We start from the raw sequence: 26,825 nt of genomic DNA, 5'->3' as shown, positions 1-26,825 counted from the left end.
TCACAGGATTAATGTTTTGAAATAATTTAGGAAATATTATTAGCAGCCATTTAACAAGGTCTAAAATGGAATAATAAAGAATTAGTGTAAAGGAAGAGTTTAGCTGATTACAAGCTGTGTGGTAGACTACAGAGTATGTAGAATATGGTTGTTTTTTGTTATTTAATCTTTATTTTACCAGTCTCTCAATCTTAGCCATTTTTTACACAAACATCAGAAACATAACATCCATGTTTGTGTTTGTTTTCTGTTATGTCATTAGCTTACAGAGATGCTATTTGACAGTCACCAGAAAACATTATTGGAAAACTGTTTTACTCTCAGTATAGCAGTCTCCTGCAGTGGGACATATTCAACAGTGAGCATCCATGTCCCCTCTCAGTGTCGGTGCAACCCCCTGCAGCACAGACAAGCACGGTGAAATTCAAGAGTCCGATATAAAGACAAGAGTGAGCAAAGAGAGACACACACACACTGACACTATATTCCAATTTTTTAAAGTAATTTAAAGCTTCAACTGTAGGGTTAATATACATATAAAATGGATATGGAAGTGTATTTTGGTATATGTGAAGATGGGAAACTCTCTCTTATTGCTTACCAGATAAAACATAATTTTATAATTCTTGTTGGGAGGGTGTGTGGTTGTCTGATACTGATCCTGTTCACCTGTAAAATGGTTGGATTGACATAGCTTCTGTATGTTGTCGAGACATGTCTGTTCCCATAATAAAAGCAGAGAAAAGGCATTATTATCTACTATTGTTATAACTTAAATATCACCTAAATAAGATATTTAAGGTCACATTGCTGAACTTAATGGCTGTCAGTATACAGAATGACATGTAATGCTAATTTTGAGAGATATATCACAAAATTAGCATTAAATGTATATGTGTGTATATGCAAAGATGCCCATTTCATCCATTTTAAATGAAATGTTCAACGCAATAAAGTGTGCAAAAAGGGAAGTGGTCTGAATACTTTCTGAAACCACTGTAAACCTGCTCTGCCGAGATACATACTTTGTTGCAGCAGCCAAACAGCTGCTCTTAAACCAGATTGTTTTGGTGGACAGGCAGCTATAGCGCCTCCCAGAGGGCAGAGTATGAAACAGATGGTGGGCAGGCTGGGAAGGGTCAGCTATAATAGTACCTGCCCTTTCGATTTGGAGGATTCTGTGTTCACCAACTGTCTGAGGAAACAGGGGTGGAGAGACTACTGGAAAAGTGTACTCAAGTTAAAGTACCGTTACCCAGAAGAAATTTTACTCAAGAGGAAGGGAGGATTCAAAATGTTTTATTGTGAAGGTTATAATGTTCAGTTTTTATTCAAATTGTTGTTGATACAACTGTATGATCATTGTGGGGGATGTAATGTGTGCACTGAGCTGTATTACATTATACAGAGAAGGTGTTTCTGTTATTTATCCTGCCTCCATGGATATAAATGAGGTGTTGAAAATAATAGAAACACCTGAATAACACGGTGGTTGTCTATAGACTCTATGTAGCAATATTAAGCTACTTAAATCAAATAGCTGTCACTTCTTATAGAGTTAACAGTAGAATAAAGCAACCGAAAAGGTGGAGATGTATAAACATAAACTCCACAGACGAGAGCATTCCCTTTTAGCATATTGCTGATATGTAAGCCAAGAAATTTAAATGAGTTTATGATGGTTTTAATATCTCAGGTAGGCCTGAGATATGCATTTTAAAACCTCTTTAATTCATCATTAATTCAATGATCAATGACTGCTTGTGCTACCTGCTTCCTATAACTTCATTACTAACTCATTGTTTCTGGATATGAGGCCTATTATAGTTGTGTAACTGGCCGGAAGTGATAAATACACTGGAATTGATAGTTGAACTGAGGGGCTTCGATAAAGAGGCCAAAACAGTCAGTGCTGGTTAACTGTCATAACTGGTCATTACCAGGAACCTATTTTAGTGTATGTTCTTAAAATGACGGAGAAGACCGACGGTTCTTACCACCCACTGTTGGAGCTCTGAGAGTATTCCACCTGAGAAAAAAATGACACAAATCCAAAATTCACACTTCGAATAAAAACATCCCACCAAAAAAAAAAAAATGTAGCCATCGAAAGTGAGTGGCCCCCCAGCACGCTGACCACGGGCTTTGACCGGAGGCCTCCACCAGCTGCAGTAATGCGAACAAGGGGACTGAATTAAAACCCTTAACTATGTCCAATCAGACCCAAAATGACTCAAAACAATAAGATAAATACGACTAAAATAACCTGTACTGACACAATATACAGCTCTACCTGTATACAAACAGAGTGCTGGTGTTTTGGTGCAAGCTAAACTGATCATTTGCACTGCTAAATTAATACCTTACATACCATCTAATTCCAGGCAGACCCACTTTAGAAAATTATTTAAAAAATGCAATAGGTCAGGGTGTTTGGACCTTACATTAACCAAACAATAAAATACTCAAATTAGTTTGAAAACGTTGACAAAAACCACAGGTTTGGCAAACCAGAGCCACACTTGCACAAAGCTACAGTCTCACAGCACAGAGGAAGCGTGCAGCCTTCACACATGCTGCATGGCCCCCATGTCCCCCTGTTACAGCTGTATCCTCAGCGCGCTTAGGGGCGGTTGCTGAGCCGTGCTGGGATGTGAACGCTGACACACCCCGAGGGGCCCCAGTGCTGAGGGCAAGATGAAAGGTCGTCCACCTTAGCCCACTGTCTCCTTTCCCTCGGGAAGCACCAAATCCAGTGGCATTGCAATATGCCTGGGCTGATGCTAATGTCCGCCAGGGCACTGAAATGCAAGGTACGATTAATGATGTCGAAATATATGAACAGAATGCAGCTGTAGGTGTCCGGTCCTCCCGGGGCCGATTGTGTAAATGATGCATTGATGACGATAAGGAGGAGATTAGATATATGATGAGAAACTCAGTCTCAAAGTAACACAATGCGCCTTTAGGTGTTTTGCCAGTTTCACCGATTGTGTGATTAAATTTTGATATCTATACAGCAATCTGTAATTTGTTTTATCAAAGGCAGGTGCGGTATCCAACGTGGTGAGGAGCAAGGTCGATGGTGTCCCCAGCAGATCTGTTGATGCCATAGGCAAACTGGTGTGCATCCATCAGAGGGGTAGTGCAGGCTTCCAGGTACGATAGCCTGATTCACCCAAACATCTTCATGATCACCGATGGTAACGCAGTTGTTCAATAGTCGCTGAGGCCGAAAACCTCGGTGGATTTCGGTCCGGGAAAAGTTATTGAGTCTTTGAAGCACTGTGGAACTGCACACTGGGAGACTGGTCAGCACTGGTACAAACTGATCTGCACAGTGTGTGTAGAGAAGGGGGAGTGGAGGGCTAAAACAGGGCATTGTTGGAATCTCCCATTGAAATGATTGAGCCTGTCAGGGAGGTCGAGATCACTGTCAGGTATGGGAGGTGAGGGTATTTTGAGTTTATTCCAGATGGTCCTGGCGCTGTTAGATGCAATCTGTTGTTCCAGTTTGGTTATGTAATTAGATTTTGCTTTCCTCAACTCATATGTTGCTCTTCTGTGTTATTCCATGTCTGTGCTGGTGAAAGCAGGGTTCTTTTTCCTGTGTATGAGCTGTTTGTATTTTGTGACCCGGCGTTTGTTGCTGCTGTAGCCTTTCACAGTCTTGGTAAGAATGCATAGGTTCGCACCTGCACTGAATGTATTCCAGTCAGTGCACTGGAAAATGACCTTGTTGCTTGTCCAGGGAGGAACAAATTTTGGTTTCATCTAGGACGAGTTTATTTTTTCTGTCTGTATGGCGGGACAAGAAGCACCATGGCATCGTTGGACTTCCTGAGTATCCTCTGATGGGACTTGGTACCTGCTGCATGAAGGGGGCAGTTCTGTGGACAGGTTTGGGTGGGTCGGTTAAAGTCACAGGGCATAATGACTGCAAGATGATGAAGCTGGGCCTGACAACAGTGTTAAAAAGAATCAACCCCCCTTCCCAAGTCCAGGTTATACGTCTCGTAACAGTAACGTAACAGTCTAAAAAGTTCCAAAACAGTCTAAAAGTTCCAAAACACACCACAACTTTCCTTGCAGCTCTTTTCTCTGGAATAATCGATGTTCGTTTTTAAATCCCCAACTGGGACAAGACAGTGAAACTCGGTGAGGGTCGCAGCTGCAGCCCAGTGAAGGAAATCTGGAGGCTGGGGAACATCTGAGGTGGAGAGGCCTTTCGGTGGAGCTCAGCGCTATTCAGGAAGGAGAATTCCATGGACGACGCTTGTGAGTCCGTAAATGACAACTGGGACGGGATTATTCGGTGTACACGGTGCAGAACTGCTGCTCTCATCTGGCAACCTCCCCTCCACTACCACCAGGTGGCGCCAACGTGAAGAACTTTGAAACGCTACACGTTGTCGCTCAGCGTGAGCCACTGTTTCGTTGTTTTGATAAGGGCTGCAACCTACCATGAAGTCCATCGTCTGTTAATCCGGCAGTTGTTTGGCCAGTGAATCGAGTCGTCGTTTAGTCGTCGCAGAGGTTTCTCAGAGGTCATGTCTGGTCCAACTTACGGTCCGAACCCTTAACATATTCAGTTTACTGTCATCTATGACAAAGGAAAGTAGCACAGTCACATTGGTGAGACTGGAACCAGAAAGTGCTCGAAAACTGGCTGGAACGGTTGATTGATTATCACAACAGTTGCCAACTAATTTTCTGTCGCTCTATTAATCGACTAATCGTATTAACTCTAGTTTTGATACTAAACGTTTGGATGAATTATTCATATCGTCTGTTTTTTTTGTTTTTTTTTAGATTGTGGATTTTATTCATACTTAGATGTAAATATGTAAAGGTTAAGCCCCAACTGAAGAGACGGAAGAAATGAACTAAATCAAGCTTTATGAGGGACAGAAGAGCCCGAAACGCTCTGGCTTTGCTTTTGGTTTTACGCGTAGGTTTTCTTTCTGTCCAGCTTCTCCCTTTTTCCTGTCTTTAATACTGTTCGACGCGACTGTGTACTGAAGCACCGTATAACGGAACTATGTCTTGCGAGTTTGCAGTTGAATTTTGTGTAATAAGAAAAAAAAAAAAAAAAAAAAAGGCGAAAAACGAAAGACCCGCCTGCCACCGGGCAGCAGACCACTAAAGGCTCCACGGCAGTGGGACACCGCCCCGCAGCACGGCGACGCACCCAGCCAGGGTGGAGTTTCAGCAGCCGCACTGCTGAGAGCGGATAGGGAGGGGAACCGAGAGAAAGTCGCTGTCTGGCCTGTCCCCCTTTGCTAAACAAAAATTAGCTTCGTCTCGGGGAATAATTCAAAGACCACTGACATTTCTGGTTTTCGGAGCTCGAGGGGCCGCCGGCGGGACTGGATCGACGCACTCAGGTCAGGCCGAATGTTTTCTAAGTTTGAAAAGTTTCCACCATTGTAGCGACGAGTTCCTGACGTCAGCATGGGCTCGATGTGGAAGCGAGAAAAACTTGGTAAAAGTACGCAGCCACGGGCCTGCTAATGTGTAGCGGCCGCAGCAGCCGCGGCAGCCGCGGCGGCGGCGGCAGCACAGACGGCCGGTCAGTTAACACGAATAAGAAACGACGCGTTTTTCAGTAAGTGGCGAAATATGCCCTTACCCTCGAGTAGCCGGCTGGACGGGCTATATCACTGCTCCACCAAGAGACCCGTTCAAGTTTCCGTACAGTAAGTTAGGGCGTTTGGATGAGGTGACTGGTGTGTGTGTGTGTGTGTGTGTGTGTGTGTGTGTGTGTGTGTGTGTGTGTTTCGTGAAATCTTTGTTGCTCTTGCAGAGTTCCGTATTTGAGACGAGTTACCGTGCTGAGCACCTCTGGTGTAACAAAGCCGAGTGCTGGGGCGTGTTATCCGGCTACCAGGCGAGCCAGGGAGAAAATGTAGCCTCCGGGTGTGAATTCTCACACCGCTGTGGCGTGATGTGTGCGACGGGCTGGCGGTATTTGCATGGGGACACGTTCACTCTGCGCCGTAAGCCGCTGCCTGTAACAGGCGGGTTTGTATTTGAGAACATGCCAGGAAGCACAGTGAGCCTGGTAAGGAAGGAGTCTGAGGCCTAATAACAGTTTGCACTCTGCTGCAGGGCATGTTACATGCTGCCCTCATGACTGCCTCCGTCTACTATACGGACTTTTTCAAAGACCACACAAATATGAACTCCATGGTGGTTATGTCCCAAACCCAACACCAGCGTCTTAAATGTCATTGTAACAGCCTTGTGTGTCTACTTTCTGTTAGTGCATTCTACTGTCACAGTGTTGTTACAGTGTTGTAGATGGAGATGGAGCCTGAACTGTTTTAAATGTTTGGGGGTGACTGAAGTCTCAGGTCTGTCAGGCAGGGTCCCTAAGTTCTTTAGGGAAGGTCAAAGTTAAATCTTGGACTTGCAAGTCTCTCATTTTTTTGAATTTGGACCGTGGTCATTAATGAACCTACATGTAAGTAATGTGCTCTGTGTGTGTGTGTGTGTGTGTGTGTGTGTGTGTGTGTGTGTGTGTGTGTGTGTGTGTGGGGCTACATCTGTTTTTTGCATGCTTTTTTTTTTGTTCTTTTAAGTGTCTCTGTGGCGATGCAGTGGTTATATGCAACAGCGTGAGTTACTACCTGAGGGCAAAACGCGTGTTGTTTCTAATGTGCAAGTGTTCATGGGTGTTGTACTTGTATGACCACGAGACTGTCTTCAGGGGTTTTCGTCGTTCACCGTCCGGTCGTCGCTTCAGCCAATGGAAACTCACCAAATTCACTTGTTTCTTTCTGTGAAATTTGAACAGTTGGCTGTTCAGTTTAAAACTGGTGAGCGATGCTGCTTGGGGTTTCAGTACTGAGGACAGGAAAGCTGCCCATCCAGAGCAGATGCTGTTAAGTTTCTCTAGCTTGCCCCTTTGGCTCTTGGTGACTTTTAAACACAGAGAAGACTGGACCTAAAGGAAGAAATAGTGATTATTTTACCAGAGTCACTGGACTTACTGTACTAGACTTACTATAAATTGCTGTTACTGCATTCTCAGTTGGACAGAAGCATAGAGGGAAGTCTGGAAGAAAAGAAGCCAACTGTCCCATGGTTCCAGCATCACAAATATAAGGATTTTTTTCTGCTTTTCTCTGTTTTTAATAACATTGGAAAGTGGATATATTCATTATTTGGACTGTTGGTCAGACAAAACAAGCACATTTTAAAACCATGGCCTCTGGCACTAGGAACAGTTAAATACCGTTTTTAACAGTTTTCTGATCATTAAATAATTTACCGTGAAAATAAACATCACATTACCAGTTGCAGTCATAAGGTGTTTGTATTGTTCATGATGTTTAAAATTTGGGTTAATTGTTTGGTCTATAAAATATCTGAAAATAAAAGCCTTACAATGAAATCAAACAGAGAGAAACCACTGGAGAAGCTGGAAGAGTGTGATAAAAAGATGATCAAAATGGTTGTTTATTTTTCTTCGGATTGACTAATGGATTAATTGTTTCAGCATTAATATAGCCAGAAATGCAGTCATTTTCTTTTTTCACAGTTTCATCTGAAGCTGCAGTTGCACAAGAAAGTAGTCGCAGTTTGCTTGTTGAGGGTTTTTTTTTTTTCCCTCCCCTGTGTTTACATAGCCAATTCCCCTACATTTTGATCCACTGTTGGCCTCAGCAGAGTGTGGCCAGATCTGCATCTCCTTCAGTACACGTGCAATCACCAGCTGCCGAGCGTAAAGAAATAATGTCATCCCTCAGTATTTGAGGGAATCCCATCTACCCTCTTCACTGACTCTCTAAAAACTCAAGTGAACTCCTTTTTAAGGCTGACTTTTCAGGGGCTAAAGCATTAAGGACACCTCTTGGTTTTGTTTAGGCGTCCGACCATTTCTTTAATCTTCTGAAACTGCCAATCTGACATTCACACTCACTTCACTCAGTGTTAGGTCACGCATGCAGAGATGAGAAAGGAGCCAGAGTTTGAGCTTTTCGCTTTTCATGTGAACAACTGAGGTCAACGCCATGAATGTCTTCAGAGAGAGACTGTCTGTCTGAGACTGAGAGACTGTCTGTCTGAAAATGTCTCCATATTTAAACCGTATGTCTCCGTCCTCTCTATGACAACTGGCTTTTCACTCCACCTACCAGTGTGCCATTCTATAAACACTTGTGATTTCTGACATGGTTGGACAGCGCCGTGTACAAACTAGTTCTGTTCAAGTGAAACCCAACGCTAAGTGCCAAAGGGAGGTAAAGAAGGACACGTATGTTGATTATTCAAATGCAACAAGGGTAATGAACACATGATGAGAAAACTTTTGCATCACTGCAGCCCAATTAACGCTTCAAGCAGAGGAGGTCAGCCAAAAAAAGATTTTCAGATTGAAATAAAGTCATCTTAAGACCCCGAAACCCCAAATTGAAGACCCTCAGAGAAACAATACCTGTAAAATGTGCAGGCTTGTAGATTATTTTGTAACATGAACAGAGTAGTTCAGCTTTTTACCTCGTTATCATTGTGACGAAGGGAAGTAATTGCTGATACAATCTTACAGAGTTATAATAGTATTAAAAACCGTTGTGCAGTATTTTGATGTCTGCTAAACTTTTAAATGCATTAATCTCTTGCTCCAGCTGGACTTGTGGATCAGATTTCATTCATCCTGCCAGTACCATAAAACAAACCCCCCCCCCCAAGGCAGCCTCCTGCAGTTTTGGACTAGGGGTGTGTGTCGTCAGTGACTGTGTACAGCACCATGGATGGCTGAAAGCGAATGTAATGACACACTGCAACGTTGAGGGGAAAAAGAAGGAACCCCTTCTGCGTTTTTTACAAGTTTGCAAAATTGGAGGGAAATGGTGCAGTTGCTCAGTAAGGAGGAGAACTGAACTGAACTGAACTGAACTGAAAATCACCAAACAAGCAGAAGAGAGCAGACACAGCTGCCAGACAGACACCATTCTGAAGTTAGTTTGACAGTCACCAGATGGACAAACATTTTACCCTAAAATGGTCTGCACTGAGTTGAATTTACTTTGGTTTTGTGATACTTTTAAAGGCCATATTGCCCACCCCTAGCTAGGACCAATTACTGATTTATCAGTCACTCTAAAATGTTGACAATGAATAATAAGCTCAGCAGTTGTTTTGTTTGTAGAGGGAAAAAGATTCTGCATGCTGGTCTGATATTGTAAATTAAATAGAAGAAAAAGTCAAAGATATTATTATATTTATATATATATATATAAATATTTGAGACCTGCTTTCACCTCAATTCAATGTTTTACTGTGTTAGTTATTTACCTTGTCACATTTTAATATATCTGAAGTGAGTAGCGTTATTGGCTTTGTTCTTTTTAAGCCAGCTACCGTCAGCTGAAATGATGACTGTTGCCCGCAGACCTGATTGTCCGTAGCTAATAAATGTTAAAGAGCTACTCAACACCAGATGAAACCTTATTTCACGTTGCTGCAGTGACGTAGAAGTGTACTCCATGGTGTGTCGCTACACGCAGAGGTTGACAGTTATAATTATATTCAGTGATTCTTGAGGAACCTCAAATCAGCAAGGCAGTGGTATTTTGCGATATTGGCTTATTTAAGATATATTAGTGTTTTCTATCAGGCAATAAAGAACGAGGAACGACTGTACAGGAATGCCAATAATATGTTTAACATTTAGAAACAGTGGGAATCTGAAATCCATGAGGCTTCATTTTAAATAAAGTAGGGATATTAATTGACTTGGGTAAGACTGTTACTTTAAACTGATACACTGAATACATACACGGTTTAAGTATAACAAATACTGATCTCATACAACATATTATCTCTCATTTATATTATCCCAGCGCTACATGTCTGGTAATCTAATGGACAGACTGCGGGGAAGTTTGCTGTAGCTTTTCTGTTTGAATGACCTCAGTGGTTTTCCATTTAGCAACCCCTGCAGTACAAACTGTAGGCGTACATGTTATGCCGTGTTCAGACTACAGAATATTTTTGCCTGATAAGACGGTCACTGTGTTATATTAGCTGATTTTTTTAGTCATAAATTTTTGCCATGACTTGGCCGAGAGATACGACAAACAGTTGGTACCTGAAATAATCAAAACATAGCGTCTTCTGCGACTTGCGTGATGTCATCGGAAGGGCGTGCCAGGGACTGATGTCCGGGAACAAGAATGCGAACACAGAATGGTGGTCAAAGAGGTATGTATGAGACTGGCTGTTTAGTGTCTTGAGGACATATCAAAAAGGCAGAGCTGTCGTTTCCATAGCTCCACAAACCTTTCTTCTGTGTCACAGTTCCGACTAACAGCATGAGTAACAACAACATCAAGTCATGGACGTTGTCTTACTGGGCTAGAGAAGGTAAAAATTAAATTCTGATACGTTGGTCTTTGTGTTCGGGATGTCGTGAGGTGTCCCCGATTCGGCATTGGCTGCCGTAGAAAACGATCAGTTGTCGCGTCCAATGCATATTTTTTGGTCCATCCTCCCTACGTTTCTCAGATCAGGTTATTATTGGACTTATGTCATGTAGTTTGAACTCTCCACATGTAAGGAGGTGTTAGTAATAACAAAATCACTGAGTGAAACTTAATTAGTAGCACATTGTCTCATCAACAAACATGTTTGAATATGTCTAATAATTATTCAGTCATGTTTGACATTCAGGCTGTGTCAGTGAATCCACATGTGGATTTCACCTGTAACTAAGAACAGCCACAGTATTAGGTCACCTTTGAAATGAATCTACAGGGATGAAAGTTCCAGTGGAACCTGTGATGAGTATAGTATTTTAGTGACCTGACTGCTAATCCACCTGCTACACACATCCAGCCTGTAGAGTAAAAGCTCTGTTGGAGGGGTGTCAGTGATTTGTGTCATGGCCCACTCTCACACCAGTTAAGGAAACCTGCTTTTCATTCCTGTGTGCTGCAGAGATCGGACTGTAGTGATTTCACTCAGCCATATTTGGTCAAGACAACATGTGCTGCCACTCCTCCAGCACTAGAAATCATTTGTTTTAGACTTGAGCCAATTCTGAGGCCCGTGTCAGATGCCTGGGGAGTTCCGTCAGATTGATGAGGACTCTCCAGATGTATTTAAAGATCATGTGAAACAGTAAGTTTGTTTGGAGAAATTAGATACATTTATAAGAAGTTAGGGGTCTTGATGTTTGAACTGATTGTTTTAATCACAGTGGTAGACTTAAAGAGACCCTGCTCTTTTCTAAGCTAAACTTTGAGGTGAGACTTGCTGAACTTGTGAGATCGATTTGGATGCTAGTGATACATTTTGACCTGTCAGCACCACTGACATGCTCAGGGGCTTTTTTGGTTTCTTTATTCAGACAGAAACTGGCTGTGGAGTAGAAAGCGGTAGAAAACAATGATTTAATTTACCTTTTCAACAGACTGGAAATGTCTCAAAGCTGATACTGAAAATGGTTCCTCGTCTGGTCACATGCAAGGCGTTAGTGTTACAGCAATGACTTGTTCACTTTCTTTCTTGTAGGGCACAAGAGATTACAGACCACTTCATAGGGACATGGAACTGCCGAGTAAGAGAAGTAGAGTACAGACTGTGCTTCAGAAGGCCTGAGGAGGGGATGGTGTTTCCTAAGCTGAACTGCTGTTTATACACCAGCCCTCAAAAGTCTCCTCTGTCAACACTGATGACTAACAACGTTCTTTCATTCACTTTATTCCACACTGAATGTATACAGCATGGCGTGTCATACTCCAACAATCACTCCACAAACTGTGGGCTGATGTCACTCTAATATCTCTACATTTGGATAGAACTACGCTCAATATAATAACGGGCTGGGTTGGGTTTAGAATTGTATCAAAATGGTGTAATTTTACCAAGGGAGTTGTAATTTTGACTCAGTATTGGGGCGTACATGTCTTCATCATTGTTCAAATATTATCCTATTTTGGGGAGTGAGGGGTGGGGTGCAATGCTAGGTGTCCAGCCCCACACAGCTGGCACTTCTGTCAAAAATGGGGGACAACCACTCTGTGCTAGGACTGAAACTCTGTACACTGCTGGTATTATAAAACCAATCGTAGGGTCTGGTTTCCCATTGAGATTAGATGCAGAGCTCCTCTCTGCTCTGGAAATTTGCATCCCATATAATGTCTGTTTAAAAAATGCTGCTATAGACCCAAAATATGAACATTAACTACATTTTGTTTATGCTTTATACACTGTATGCTACCATGCAGGTTCACTGAATGAGGATTCCCTGTCCAGCCTGGGATCTGTCAGATCCACACTATATTACTATATGACTATATCACATCCACTTTAAATTCAAACTGAAAAGCTTAATTTTTTCCTTCTGTACAATTAATCCCAGAAAATTGAAAAGCATCTCCATCAAATTTAGCTGAGGATGCTTTAGAGAAAAAAATGGGAGACAAGCTTTCGTTTTGCAATCATTGTTTTTATTTATTTATTTTTTACTTTTCACTACTATAAACTACAGTACATGTTTACACAACTAATTTCACTGTTACTTAAGTAAAATACATTTAAAGTAACACTAGTTTAACTTGAGTCAAATAAAAATAAAAATAAAAATATATATATATATATATATATATATATATATATATATATATTCAAACTGAAAGAATAATATATCCTATATAAAGTACTATAACCCATTTCATTTCACTGTGTGAATTGCTATGTTTAAATAAATGTAAATAAATACAGGAAATGGCATGTATACTGTATATTCCAACCAATCTTGTTTTTAGAGGGTTGACTTCCTTGCAGTTGAAAACGGTTTCGAATTGGAGATGAGATGTTATCTTCCCTCTGCCACAGAATCTCTCCGTCTTCACATTCCTGTATTCCACTGGGATTGGCTGCATTTAGTTCTTGCGCTGCCTGCCAGTGACATGAGGCTGAATAAAGCCTCTTTTTTTTTTTTTTTTTTTTCCCTTCTATCCCTCTGTGTCTATGTTCTGATGCTGGTATTCCAGAGGAATGCACAGTTGAATTCCTCTGCAGGCTGGAGGCAGCAGAGCAGCTCTACAGGCTGGGGCTCATGTTGCCCTGCTAAATACGTATCAGTACTTAGTTTAAAGGATGCACGAGGACTAGGGACTATTTGCACAGATTCACGACTAAAGCAATGTATACACACAAAGACAAAAATATGGTTACAAAATATGCATACACATTCTTTTCAGATTCAGATATCAGGGGAGATATCAGATATCAGATTTATAGAGCTGCACAAATGCCAAGGTATAAAATTTTCCTATGTAATGTAGTGAGAAAAAATCTAAAATTGTGCAAAATTCAAACAGTCAAGTACATTTAAAAGTGCTTTAAATCTCTACTTCAAGTCTTCATTTAATATGTCTTTCCACCTGCAGGTTTCACAGATATGAGACTAATGATACAGTCCAGACCCATGTATGCTGACAGATATAACTGTATTGTTCTTCAGAGGCTGTGTGTCAGCACATTCAATTGAAATAAAAGAATGGATACTACATTAAAGTGCCAAGTCTCAGCTATAATTCTAGTAGGTATACGTCATTGTTGAAAGTGTGGGAGATATAGCTCATTCAACACAGCGTGCAAAGTTTAATGGGTTCAAAACTAATTTGACAGATGCACATGAAGTCAAACAGAATCAAATTATAACATTTTGTGGAAAATCCTTTGCAGTCGATGACTGCCTGAAGTCTTTGACCCACAGACATCAGCAGACACTCTGCATCTTCTCGAGTGATGCTCTCCCAGAGCTTCACTGCAGCCTCCTTCAGCTCTTGCTTGCTGTGGGTTCTCTCTGTCTTCAATCTGGTCTTCACCAAGTGAAATGCTGCTCAGTCGGACTGAGATTAGGTGATTGACTCGACCAGTCAATGATATTCCACCTCTTCACGCTGAAAAGCTCTTTGGTTGCTTTAGTCGTGTTTTTAGGATTTTCGTCCTGCTGAAAGATGAAATGTCATCCAATGAGTTTTGATGAATCTGATCACACAGAATCCTCCTGTATACCTCTGCATTCATTCTGTCGCTTCTGTCAGCAGTGAAATCATCAATAAACGACAGTGTTCCAGTTCTTTTGGAAGCCATACATGCCTAAGCCATACCAGAACCACCGCCATGTTTGACAGATGAGGTGGTGGCTTTGGGTCATCAGCTGTTCCTTTTTTTTCTCAAACAATTTCCTCTTTTCATAATTTTGACAGAGGTTGATTTTTGTTTCATCGGTCCATAGAACTTTGTTCCATAATTCTATCAGATTCTCTTTGCGTGTTTTTGTGACTTGCAGTCTAGCCTGTCTGTTTTTAAGGTTTAGCAGGGGTTTGCATCTTGTTATTAATCCTCTGAGGTTATGCTCATTAAGTCCTCTCCTGATAATTGACAAGGAAACATGTCCGCCTACATCCTGGCACAAGCATTCTTGACTTGCTGTGCAGTCATAAAGGGGATTTTCTTCACCATGCAAATGATTTTCCGGTCATCCACAAAACTTGTGCTCCTCGGTCTGCCAGCTCGTTTGCCATTTTCTAGTTTTCCTGTACACGCCTGCTTTTAAAGAATGTAACGTAAACGCTGACTGTGGCAAACTGATTACATGTGCAATTATCTTCCTCACTTTAACAGTCACATCTTCACTCCTCATTGACAGACAACTCCACCTCGGTCTAAATGGCTACTCTCAACTCTCAGTCAACTTTGACCTTTTTTGTGCATGAACAACATTGAAACAACACACAGTGCCCAAGAAACATTTAGCAGCCAAGTGTCCAATTACTTTTGAACCCTTGCAATTCAGGCACTATGTGTAAAAAGGGCTCTCTCACACAGTTCTTCAAATACTTACATAAATGAGGTGTGGAAGAGGTCGTAGACACACGTAAACACACCATATGATGGTGTTCTGGTATCAGAAAAGTCAGATACATGGCCAGAGCAGACAAGCTCCCCTTCTGAGGAAACTTAAATTTTTTCATGCACAAAACTTTAAGGCTCAGCGCTCTTCAATGTGAAGAGCTGTTGTGGATAAACGTGGTAACAGGACATCAGTGGTTCGGTGGTTTGTTTTTGTTTTGTTTTGTTTTTTTTGTTTCTTTAAAGTCACAGTGGAACAGCAATTACAGCGTCCTCGGTCTCTGTACTGTGACAGCTTTCCAAATATTTAGTTTAGTTGCGAAAATCGAGATTGAAATTTGATCCTGTAATGGGCGCGACGTAGTGAATAAGACTACATGATATTGGCGTAGCTGCACAGCTCCATTCTGTTTACATTCTTGTTCCTGGTAGTCGGTCCGTGTTACCTCCTTCCGGTGACATCACACAAGTTGTGAAAGAGGGCAAGGTATGATTTGTTGGGTACCAACATGTGGTCTGGCATATCTCTGCCAAGTCACGACAAGAATTTAGGATTCTATAATTGCCTAATTTAACACAGTAACCGTTCTACTGGACAAAAATATTGTGTAGTCTAAACTGGGCATAACTCTTCTGAATATTCTACAGGACAATTTTTAGCTGAAGGCAACTAAAGTTCAACAGAAATAGTGAATTTATATTTACATACCACCCTGCTTTATTCCCTGCTAAGCTGTAGCAGACAGTTGCTAGTAGTTTACTAGATTTGGGTTTGAATAATCACCTTACTCAGAATTATGTGGTCTTTGCTGTGTGATGTAGCAATATACACTAACCAGGCACTTTTTTAGGAACACCTGTACTTTGGATAATTGCATTAATAAGCCAATCAGCCAATCCTGTGGCAGCAGTGCAATGCATAAATGCCTGCAGATGCAGGTCAAGAGCTTCAGTTCATGTTCACATCAAAGATCAGAATGGAGGAAAAAATGTGTTCCCAGTGGCATAGTTGTTGGTAACAGACAGGCCGGTTTGAGTATTTCTGAAACAGCTGATCGCCTTGGATTCTTACGCACAACAGTCTCTAGAGTTTACTCAGAACGGTGCGAAAAACAAAAAACATCCAGTGAGCAGCAGTTTTGCGGACAGAAACACCTTGCTGATGAGAGAGGTCAGAGGAGAATGGCTAGACTGGTTAGAGCTGACAGAAAGGCTACACTAACTCAGATAACTACTCTTTACAACTGTGGTGAGCAGAAAAGCATCTCAGGATGCACAAAACATCAGATTTTAAGGTGGATGGGCTACAACAGCAGAAGACCACATCGGGTTCCACTCCTGTCAGCCGAAAACATAAATCTGAGGCTGCAGAGGGCGCAAGGTCACCAAAACTGGACAGTAGAAGACTGGAAAAAACAAAGCCTGGTCTGATATAATCTGGCTTCCTGCTGAGGCATGCAGATAGTAGGATCAGAATCTGGAATCCAGGCTGGTGGTAGTGGTGGTATAATGGTGTGGGGGAATGCTTGGCACAGTTTGGGCCCGTTAATACCAATCAATCATGGTTTGAATGCCACAGCCAATCTGAGTATTGTTGCTGACCATGTGCATCCCTTTATGGCCACAATTTACCTTTTTCTAATGGCTACTTCCAGCATGATAATGCTCCATGTCACAAAGCAAATGTTGTCTGAAACTAGTTTCATTAACATAACAATGAGTTCAGTGTACTTCAATGGCCTCCCCAGTCACCAGATCTGAATCCAGAAGAACACCTTAGGGACTTGGTAGAACAGGAGATTTGCCGCAAGAATGTGCAGCTGATAAATCTGCATAAATTGACGCAATCATGTCAACATGGACCACAGTCTTAAAGGAATATTTCCAACATTTTGTGGTATCCAGGAACATGAAGAACTGAGGGTATTTGTGAGAGCAAAGGGAGGCCCTACCCAGTATTTTTATGGTGTTCCTAATGAACTGCTTGGTGAGTGTATACTTCATATAAGTGTAATCGTTTCTTCCAACATTAAAAGGGTGCAAGGCAGTGCATCTCCATTATAATACGCTGCAGCAAAGTTGTGCCCCATTTTCCTTTTTCACAGCAGACATTTTGACTTGTCATAGCAGGAAAAGCAAAGGTGTTGCTAATAAATGAACAGCAGCTCTGTTCTATTCAAGTGTCCCAGTAAGTCTTGACAGTGTCAGTGAACCAGTATGAACGATACCAGGAGCCTGAAACTGAAGCAGCTACAATTTTTCTTTTACATACGGTGCAGATGCTGTAGACTGCTGTTACTTTTGGCTCCACTTCAGTACAGATTTTTGCAAGTTAAGGTTTGTAGGACTTAATAAAGTTTGAATGCCCTCAACTTTTGAAAAATGTTGTAAAAAAATTAAAAAAAAAAAAACCATGGGAGATTTAAGTTATCTCAAAATCCACAGCTTTTATCACATTGTAGACACTTCACTTTCGGTTGATGATGCTACTGTACAGTAGGTGATGTATCTGTTCCTTTTTTAGTGGTATAAGACAGGAAAAGTATTGATATAGTTCATTCTTTTTGCAAGGAGAGCAGCAACTGCCTGTTATTTTGATTATCATTGTAATTTGCTGATTATTTTCTTAACTAATTGATTATATGGCCTTTAAATTGTCAGCACATAGTGAAAAGACCAAGTTGCCATGCTGTATTCAAATAACATGTTTTTTCAACCCACTGTCAAAAACCCACAGAGATTCACTTAACCTTGACAGAAGAATAAAAAGCCAGTAAATACTTTTGCATTTTCTTAAAAAAAATCACTTGAAGAATTGATTAAACCGATAAATCACAGTTGATCATCCAGTAGTTTCAACTCTAGTCGTAAGCTCCGGTTCAATGAGGGAACAGACACAAATTTCACAGCTTACCTGGTGATAAGGGCAAGGGGATGAACACGACAGTTATGGAAAAACATGGTTTCCAAACATGACTGTATTTTCCTTTGTAGTTGTGATACCTCTGTATGTTGGCTGCATCTGTCCATTCTTTTTTCATTTATAAATGATTCTGATGATGAATCTAGTAACACGATAAGAATATAGTGTAATTTAAAGACCAAGAGTAAATCTGAGTTTCTGCTTTTTCTTGACCAGGTCGTTTTGACAGTGTCGCTCGCAGCTTGGTAAACACAGCTGCATCCAATTGCATAAACAGATGGCTCAGGTGTGCAAGGTAGTGAGCGCTGTAATAAGGACTGCTGTCTGTACTTTCTTTGTCCCACCTTCATCAAATGGAATCTTTTTTATTTAACTTTTATTTAACCATGAAAGGTCCCATTGAGATTAAGAATCTTTTTTTTTTTTTTAAAGAGACATCTGTCCAAGACAGGCAGCAGCATAAATAAAAAACATAGTTACAGACAGAAGAACACAATAGGACACAAAACTAAAAAGAAGTAAAAACCCAGGCTTAGGGAACTCACATTTCAAGAGTGGAATGTCAGAGAGAGAGAGAGTCAGTTTCATAACCAGATAAGTTAAAAATGACATTTTAAGGAATCTGCCTCAAATTTTCACTTTGGATTTAAAAGCATTTAACAAGATTACTTCAATGGGTTTCAAGTCCTGCAGTGTATTCCAAGCCACGGGTGCAGAATACACAATAGCCCTTTTTCCAATTTCCATACAGGCATTTGGGATGGAAAGCATGAAGAAGTTCTGAGAATGCAGAGAGTATTGTCTAGCACTTTTCTCTGAGATACAGACACAAAGGCCATGTTTATACCTGGCATTAACATGTGCCTCGGGTAAACCGATCACAAGTGGGCCGCTCTAAGTACGGGTGTAAATGCACCCAAGACGAATTGAGGACGCATTTGAGATCCAATCTCTCAGACCACATTCGCAGGTGGTCTGGGCCGCATACGGCCACATGCTTTTATGAGTGTGAACGTAGATGTGTCCTGGACTGCCTACTCAACTGTTGTCCTCGTCCTGCCACAGTTTCATAATGAACCGAAAATAATATTACACTTCTCACAAGTTTTCGCATATATTACTATATTTGTGGCAACCCGTTACAGTATTAATATTGCACGACATATTGATTTTCTATTTATTTTACTATTTCAAATTGGTGAAATCTTATTTCATTGTGCAGCACATTAGTGTCTCAGCCAATCCTTGCTCCATTCTCTCTCTCTTGCTCACTCACTCTCTCACTCACCCACACACACACACACAAACACACAAACACATTTACAATGGACCAGTCTGTCATAGTTGGACTGGCTAAAAACAACAACACATTTGGTTCTTGGCAAATTGAAATAATGTATGTGTTTATTTGCACACAGAGCGGGAAAGTGAGGGCCGATCACAAGTGGTCACTCGAGACGCATGTGAAGACGCAGTAAAGCCATGTGTGAACTGACGTTGTCCACTTGTAATCGGCTCACCCGAGATGCATTTTAATGCCAGGTCTAAACAGGGCCATAGTTAGTATGGGAGCAGACTCAGAATTGCCTTATATATAAAGGTGTACAAATGACATTGCCTTCATGTGGCCAGAGCAGGCCATCCTACCTGAGAGTATTACTCACAGTGGTGAGTCATTTGGTAATGAACCTCAGGGAAGCATGTTAAGCTGTGTCAACCATATGAAGATACTGAGCAGAGGTATGCATATATAAAATATCACCATAGCCCCACACAGTCAAAAAAGTGGCAGCAACAAGTTGCTTTTTTACATTTAAGAGAAAAACACAACTTATTTTGGAAACAAAAACCCAGATTTAGCCTCAGCTTTTTCACCAGGTCCTGCACATGTGGCTTAAAAGTAATGGAGTCATCAATCAAAATACCCAGATATTTATTAGAGTTAACTACCTCAATTTCCCTTCCATCATGGGGATGTTTTGTGATCTATTCCTAGAGCCAGAAAACAACATAAGTTTGTTCTTACCTACATTAGGAACGTGTTTTAGCTGAAGTAGAGTATTTTGGATAACAGTAAAAGCATTTTGCAAGTGTTCATTGGCCTGTACAAGAGTGGGTGCATGGCGGTATCTAATTGTCATCAGCATAAAAATGAAAATTATGCAACTAACATGTTTTGAGCCAGGTTATTCACTGTTTATAGAAATAAAAGTAGAGCTAATACAGAGCCCTGTGTTACACCCTTTTAGACAGATACAATATCAGAACATAGACCATCATATCTAATGCACTGAGGTGTACTACTAAGGTAGTTTGAGAACCAACCAACTTCTAGCTCTGAGTCCTATGTTAAATAGTCTAAGTTTTAAAATATGGTCGACTGTATCAAAAGGTTTGGACAGATCAATACAGAGTGATGCACAATGTTGCTTCTTGTCAAGTGCATATTCATTTTAGGAGCTGAGGCTGTGTCTGCTATGCTTTGACACATCTGTGAAAAGACTTCCCCTTAGCAGCAGAGTGATGTCAGTGTGGAAGATGACAGACCAAATATTATTTTCAAATATAATCATTGTTACAGCCATATGTTATAAAACAATATGTACAAATATCAGGGCTGTAGCATGACAATGACTGCCTCCTTTTTCTGAAGTGGCTTTTGACGTCAGTGCACATACTGGACAGTAAAACATGAGCGCTAAAATTGTTTTAGTAAATTTGGGCCCACTTACAAAAGCCTACCAGGGCTGCAGGTAGCAAGGGCTGCAAGCAAGCTTGTTAAGATCACAATCGCACAGGAAGCTTGAGTGCAGCAGGGAACAGAAACAGGTGGAACTCATTGGTTGTAAAGAGCTGCATGTACTCTGCAGCACTGTGAACTCATGGTGAACTGTTCTTCACCATAGCTGCTTTTACTTATGCTCAACGCTTTACTTCCAACACATATACTTTTAGTGAAAAGAGAAGCGATACAACGGAAAAATTAATTTATCCAAGTAACAGTCGTGGTCTGAATAACAACAGCATGATATCATCTAAAAAGGAGAAATTAAAAGGAGAAATTATGAAGGCAGTATTTTTAGAATGTGAGTATTATGCTATCTGGGTATTAATACGTAAGGACTTGAGTACTCCTTCCGCTGAACTGGGGATCAATTTGAGACACAGTACATTGGTTTCTGTGAAGTATGCAGTCGCACCGTATAAACCCACCGATTCAGATTGCTTTGGATAAAGTTCATGTCACAGATACATGAAGTAGTTCAGCGCAGTATTTATCAAGTGTCTGTGAGACCTGATAAATACTCTCCACACCCTGAATATATAAATTCTCTTTTCACATGAAGCAACAAAATCAGCAAATCATCATCTTTCATCTCTAATGTAGACCTTATTTTTGTTTAGGAGTATTCTGAAATATAAGCAAGAGGTACCTTGTTTGTTTCTCTGTCACTCAATGGTATTTAAACATGGTTAATTATGTTGGACTTATTAGAGAGTTTATAGTATTTAGAGTGACTTGTGTATTATCCTCCTGGCTTATATTACAGTTTCACCATCACCAGGTCAGTATGTACGTCCTGCCCAGAGCTTCTACAGATATAGCGGAGCAGATGTGTTTGCCAGCTGGATATGGCTGTCATGGCTGGAAGTGCGTTAGTCCCACTCACATCTTGTCTGTGGAATACTGATAACTCAGCCACATCCACAGTTACATCCACAGTTAAAGTGCTTGACAGTGTTGGTGCTGCAGGATATTTTTGACTGTGCCTGAGTGAAACACTGGGTATAAAGAATTCTGCAGTATATTTAATTCAGACCAACAGGGGCCAAGCGCCGTTAAAAATGTTATCACTTTCAGTGGATTCCTATCTTTGCTCACATGCGTGACTGTACCTGACATGAGCACCACATCTCTTCTACCACTTCAAACCGGATCCAGTGCAGTATTCCAGAGTATATCAACAGATCTTAATTCCGTGAGTAAAAGAAAAAAGCAATATTTATGTCTTTACAGGGTTATTTTTTCACATATACTATTATAAGCTTCAGATAATTGGCTGATGTTAGCAATCGAGACTGTAGGCAGAGGATCTACAGTATCATATGTTGGACTTATCAGTCCTGGAGTGCAGTTGTGAAAGAAAAATATGTTGTTCTGGTATACTAAGATAAGTCATTGTAATACTCCTTGGGATGTTGGTGGACAGTTCGACCAGCACTTTAAAACAGAGTGTGGTGAGGCCTGGAGGACACGAGATGTACAGTATCTGACAGCTGCAGACCGAGCGGATGTTTGGCCTCAGCATGACAGTTGACTGCTGTCACTTCACAGTCGAAGTCAGCTAAGGGAGGTTTTTAAGCACTGGTGATGTAGCTGTAAGGAGCCAACATTTGATGCTTCATGTACAGTGTATGTGGACCTTTGTTGCACTAGCATAAATAATGGCTCCGTTCCATTGAAAGGCAGTTCCAGTTTATTAAAACGTATGTCTTCTTTTTGTCTTTTGTCCATACATTGTTCTATCCAAGGTTTTTGCTGAGTTCTGGGAAGGGGTGAAGAAACACAAGCAGTCAGACAGGTTGGACACAAAGTAACAGTTGATCTAAACCGTTTGACCTAAGTTGGAATAAACTGGAGTTGTCCTTAAGTGTGCCAGTGAGTGGCATGTACACTACCAGGGCACTGGAATACACATGGAATTCAGACATTGTTCACGTTAGTAGTTACGCATGTCTGTGTTTGATCAGTTATGTTGCCTTTGAATAGGAATACTCACTTGTTTGGCCACATGAAAGGAAGTATCCATGAAGGGGTGAAATGTGTTTTTTCAGGTGCGTGGAAATGATTCCTATTGTTTGGATGGTCATGTTGTCATCTATACAAGAGAATGTCTCCCTATAAAAGATGTAACATTGAGTGTGTAAACCTTCAGGCCATTACTCCATGTTCAAAGCCTCTCATGGTAATTTTCCTATAAACTTTTGGAGCTTTCTCTTTGCTCTCAGATGTGAATTAGTCCTATCTGATATATCAGCTAATATTAGCTTATCACAGGTATATTGGCATCAGTATATATGTTGGCAAAAAACACAAAATGTCAGTACAGACGTGTTAAAGATCAGTTTGAGGTCCTTTTTAGAGACAGAGTTTCAAATATCAATTTCAGGTATAGGCCTCAAAAATCCAGTGTTGGTCAAGCCCCCCAGTTTAGAATATTCACCTCAGAAATACTATATACTACACTGTAAAAATGTAGGAGTTAAGAAAAAAATTAAAAAAAAAAAAATCAATAAACAACTGGCTGAAAAGTCTTGTTGAGTTTACTCAATGTTAATGCTAGTTGTGTCAGCATAGTTCAAGAACCTCCACCCTTCTTCTGTAGTAGGTTTATAAAACTTCACTTTACACAGCTGTAGTTCTGACAACTGATGATATTTTGTTTAGATAACTTCAATATTTAAAGTAGACAAACTTAAAACTGGAAAATTAAGCCAGCAACTTCCCAGTTACATTGTCAAGAGTCAGTAGACGAGACTTCTAGTAGTATTTACAGTATGTTTCACCAAGGAAGCAGTTTCATGCTTGAAATGTGAACATAGAGGAGACCATGCAGAAACACACACAACAAGAAGGCTGTGAAGAATTGGAACCCAAATGCAATGCATGATGGGAGCTAACTGTTTCTGAGCAACTTGATTTGATGAGCTGTGCATTTTCAACACATGCATTACATAACTTCTGAAATTATTTCACATCTGAAGAACTCAAGTGAAAAGAACTTACTGACTTGGTAAAGAATCACAGCCAAGGTTCGAAGGCCTCACTTTTTTGAAATAAGACACTGGCTGTGTTTGTTGCCACAGCTGAAATTTTTACTTCATGTGCTGATCATTTCCTCTCACTTTTCATCATCATTATTTATGAGTATGTTTGCGGTGTGTGTATGTTAATGAACTTGTACAGTGAATATATTTAGTAACATTTTCGTATTATTTAACAAAATACATGAAGACACGTTTTTACGTCTTTTCCTGCCAAACTGATTGTGACTGGCTGCTGTGGACTTTAGTGCACTCTTCCTCATTTTTCAGTAACTGCAGTAATTACTGTTGTGACTCGGCACTTCCTCTTTTAGTTAGGGTGGAGTGGGAAGCATTTACAGCGCGTTTTCTGTCTCCAGACTATGAGTTTTGAAACAAGATTATCTGTCAGTCTTTGACTTGATACTAATGAAACTGGAAGAGGGGAAGATTGAAGTAGCCTTGGCTGTTTGGTCTATGGGCCTTGTATGCTTTAAAGCTCCTAAATATCTTTAATAATAATATAGTAGACAACCACTGAAGATGGTGGAACATTTTGTATAACCTGCAACATACAGAGCTGAATGAGCTTTAGATGAGTCACATCTTATCTCTCCTCGAGCCAAACAAACTGTCCTTCCATTCGCTGCAGACAGGATCCAGTGCTCCCAGCTGAATCACAGCTGGGAGGATACAAATGGCTGAAATGTCCTTTTATGGCATCCAAGGGTTTTTTAACACAGGAAATGACATCAGAACATCTGAGTGGGATCTCTCAAGAACCCTTTCATTCCAGAGTAGAGAAAGATCCAAGTTTGCCTGGAGATGAAACCACTGACTGACACAGGACTGACCCCCCCCCCACCCCACCACAAACACACACACACACACACACACACACACACACACACACACACACACTCCAAACTAAAATAGCAGACTGAATGAATAAGTCATTTCATCCTATATCAGAGCCTCTAAACAAAAAAAACAAAAAATAGAGGCCCTAGAAGCACTCTTACAGACGGAGGCCCTGAAGTCAGTCCAGACATGTTGCTGCAGATGAGAGTTAGCCTGAGTGTAGGACTAGAGTCAGCCTGTAAAATATTTATGAGAACTGACTTAATATTACCTGGGCTTGCAACAGAGGTTCTGAATCTGAATATTTTCTACACAAAAGAGTGTGATGCGACTTTTCTGTAGTTTTTGGGGGGATTGGTTAAATTTGCTTGAAATCTCGAAATGACCAGATCAGAGATCGCTGAAGATGTTTGGTTGTTGTGTTGTGCTTCGTCACAAAGATGTAGGACCATGTGTCATGTCAGTAAAAAGTGTGGATGAATAAAAGGATTGTAACCTGGTGGTCTGTGTCTTTCTTTTTCTACAGCCAGGGAGAAGAAACCCAGAGTTGATCATCTGACTGGGCAGGAGGGCCGTCACTCAAACATTGGTTTACATCAGGTATTTACTGCAGTCACCTTCTTTCTGGTTTAAGTACACTAAAGTGGATCTTAATTGAAATTGAGCAGCAAAACAACAAACCGGATTGCAAATTTTCAAGATAAGTCTCCTCTTTGTGGTTACTACAATACCCAGCATTCATTTTGATAGCTGTATCCTGAGATCTGATCCCCTCCCTGCTACATACCCAAGCTACATCTGCCTGTCATCAAAGAAGGAGCCAGAAAAATAAAGCGGAACTGATAGTGATACAGTGTCAGCAGGATGTGAGACTGAGGGTGTCAGGGCGTCCGTGTTGTGTAATCCAATGCCGCTGAGTTCTGATGCCAACACATACCATGCTGGTTTCTGTCTCCATGCTGTCACTCTGCAGTTAACATGTCACCTCCAAACAGCTTACTCTGTCTCTTTCTCCTTGTCATAATACACATTTTGCAACCCAAAATGACACATTTTCCACCTGATTTTCTAAAAACTAGCAATAAAATTAGCAACCAGATTTGCGTTATTTTGCAATAAATGCCAGTAAAGTGAAGCAAAGTTTTGGTGCAACTGAATAATCAAAAGGTATCTTACGACAACAAGTGATTTTCTAGCAGAGCAGAGGAAACTTAATTCTATTTCCTAGCACTTACTGTGTTCATCCACCGTGTGGTTGTCATGACCATTTACGTTAATAACAAATTCTTTCAGCTCTGTGTCACAGATGTAGTGATTTGTTTGTGTCACTGGGGTGAAATTGTTTTCTGTTTCCTTTCTATTTTCTTTACATTGTGGTTTGCTAAATGTGACACTGCGTCCTAGTGGACAAAAGCAACACACGCACGTAAAAAGTCTGAGCTTGCATTTCTAATGCTGCCATAAATGATACTAGAAATACATAAAATCTAATGTCCTGTCAGCAGTCACTTTAAATGTTTTGTAGCCTCATCCTGCTCAGTACAGTTCATTTTTACGTCCTGTCAAAAATGTGTGTAACATGATTGATCAGGACATGTGCAGGCTGTTGGTTATATATCATAACTCATGAGCTGCTTTCCTTTGTTTTTTACACCTGTGTGTTTGAATTCGGCCATTGGAGCCCCAGATTCTGCAGCACACCTCTTGCACTTTCAATTCAGCTGCATTAAAGCGGAGTTCCCCTCAGTCTGTCAGTGTGCAGTGAAGACTGAACTGCTCTTCCCGAGCACACACATTTGTGAAGCAGGTTTCACCTTTAAGTTGGCCACAAAAACAGGATTGCTGAATAGAGTGGATGCAGGAAAAATCTTGCCATAGTGACCTTTCCAAGCAGATACAAATTAGTTATATAGGAATAGGCTGAGTGCTTAGTGTAATATATTATTTCTCCTTGTAACTTTTGGCATTAGAGGCAGTGATAGCCTGGTAAAGTCTCGCTCTCTCCCTCTCTCCCTCTCTCCCTCTCCCCCTCTCCCCCTCTCTCCCTCTCTCCCAGTCCCTCCCCTCCTGTCCAGGGTGCTGACAGGTTTCTAATGACTGATGTAAATAGGACTAAATTATAACTGCATGCTGTTAGTTTTGGGATATTTTTATGTTTGTGTTTGTATGGAGGATTTTTAATTCTAACAGTGGTTCAGAATAAAGAAGAAGTAAAAGTAGGAATGCCACAATGTGAAAATCTTCCCTTACAAGTAAAAGTTCTATTTACTGTAGGTAAAAGTACAAAAGTCTTCTCAGGAAAAAAAAGTAAAAGTACGCATTAGCAGCAGAACGGTTCTTGACAGTGTTGTAATACATATCA

The 26,825-nt window shown here is 40.8% G+C and overlaps 1 protein-coding gene across 3 annotated transcripts in view; it reads left to right on the top strand.

Moving 5' to 3' along the window:
* The first annotated feature begins 5,191 nt into the window (after positions 1-5,191).
* tln1 (talin 1) overlaps positions 5,192-26,825 on the top strand; it is an 85,311-nt gene continuing 63,677 nt past the window's right edge. For 2 of the 3 annotated variants that reach the window (XM_040158438.1, XM_040158436.1), the window contains exons 1-2: positions 5,192-5,387; positions 24,990-25,063. The gene's annotated coding sequence lies outside the window, so the exon portion shown is untranslated. Of the gene's footprint in view, positions 5,388-5,558; positions 5,700-24,989; positions 25,064-26,825 lie in introns of those variants that run through there. The other variant, XM_040158437.1, reaches the window with a different exon arrangement.

This window comes from Xiphias gladius, chromosome 20 (assembly GCF_016859285.1).
Source record: "Xiphias gladius isolate SHS-SW01 ecotype Sanya breed wild chromosome 20, ASM1685928v1, whole genome shotgun sequence".
In the NCBI taxonomy this organism is placed as follows: domain Eukaryota; kingdom Metazoa; phylum Chordata; class Actinopteri; order Istiophoriformes; family Xiphiidae; genus Xiphias; species Xiphias gladius.
The sequence above is the reverse complement of the archived record's forward strand: the minus strand, read 5'-3'. Positions and strand labels throughout refer to the sequence as shown.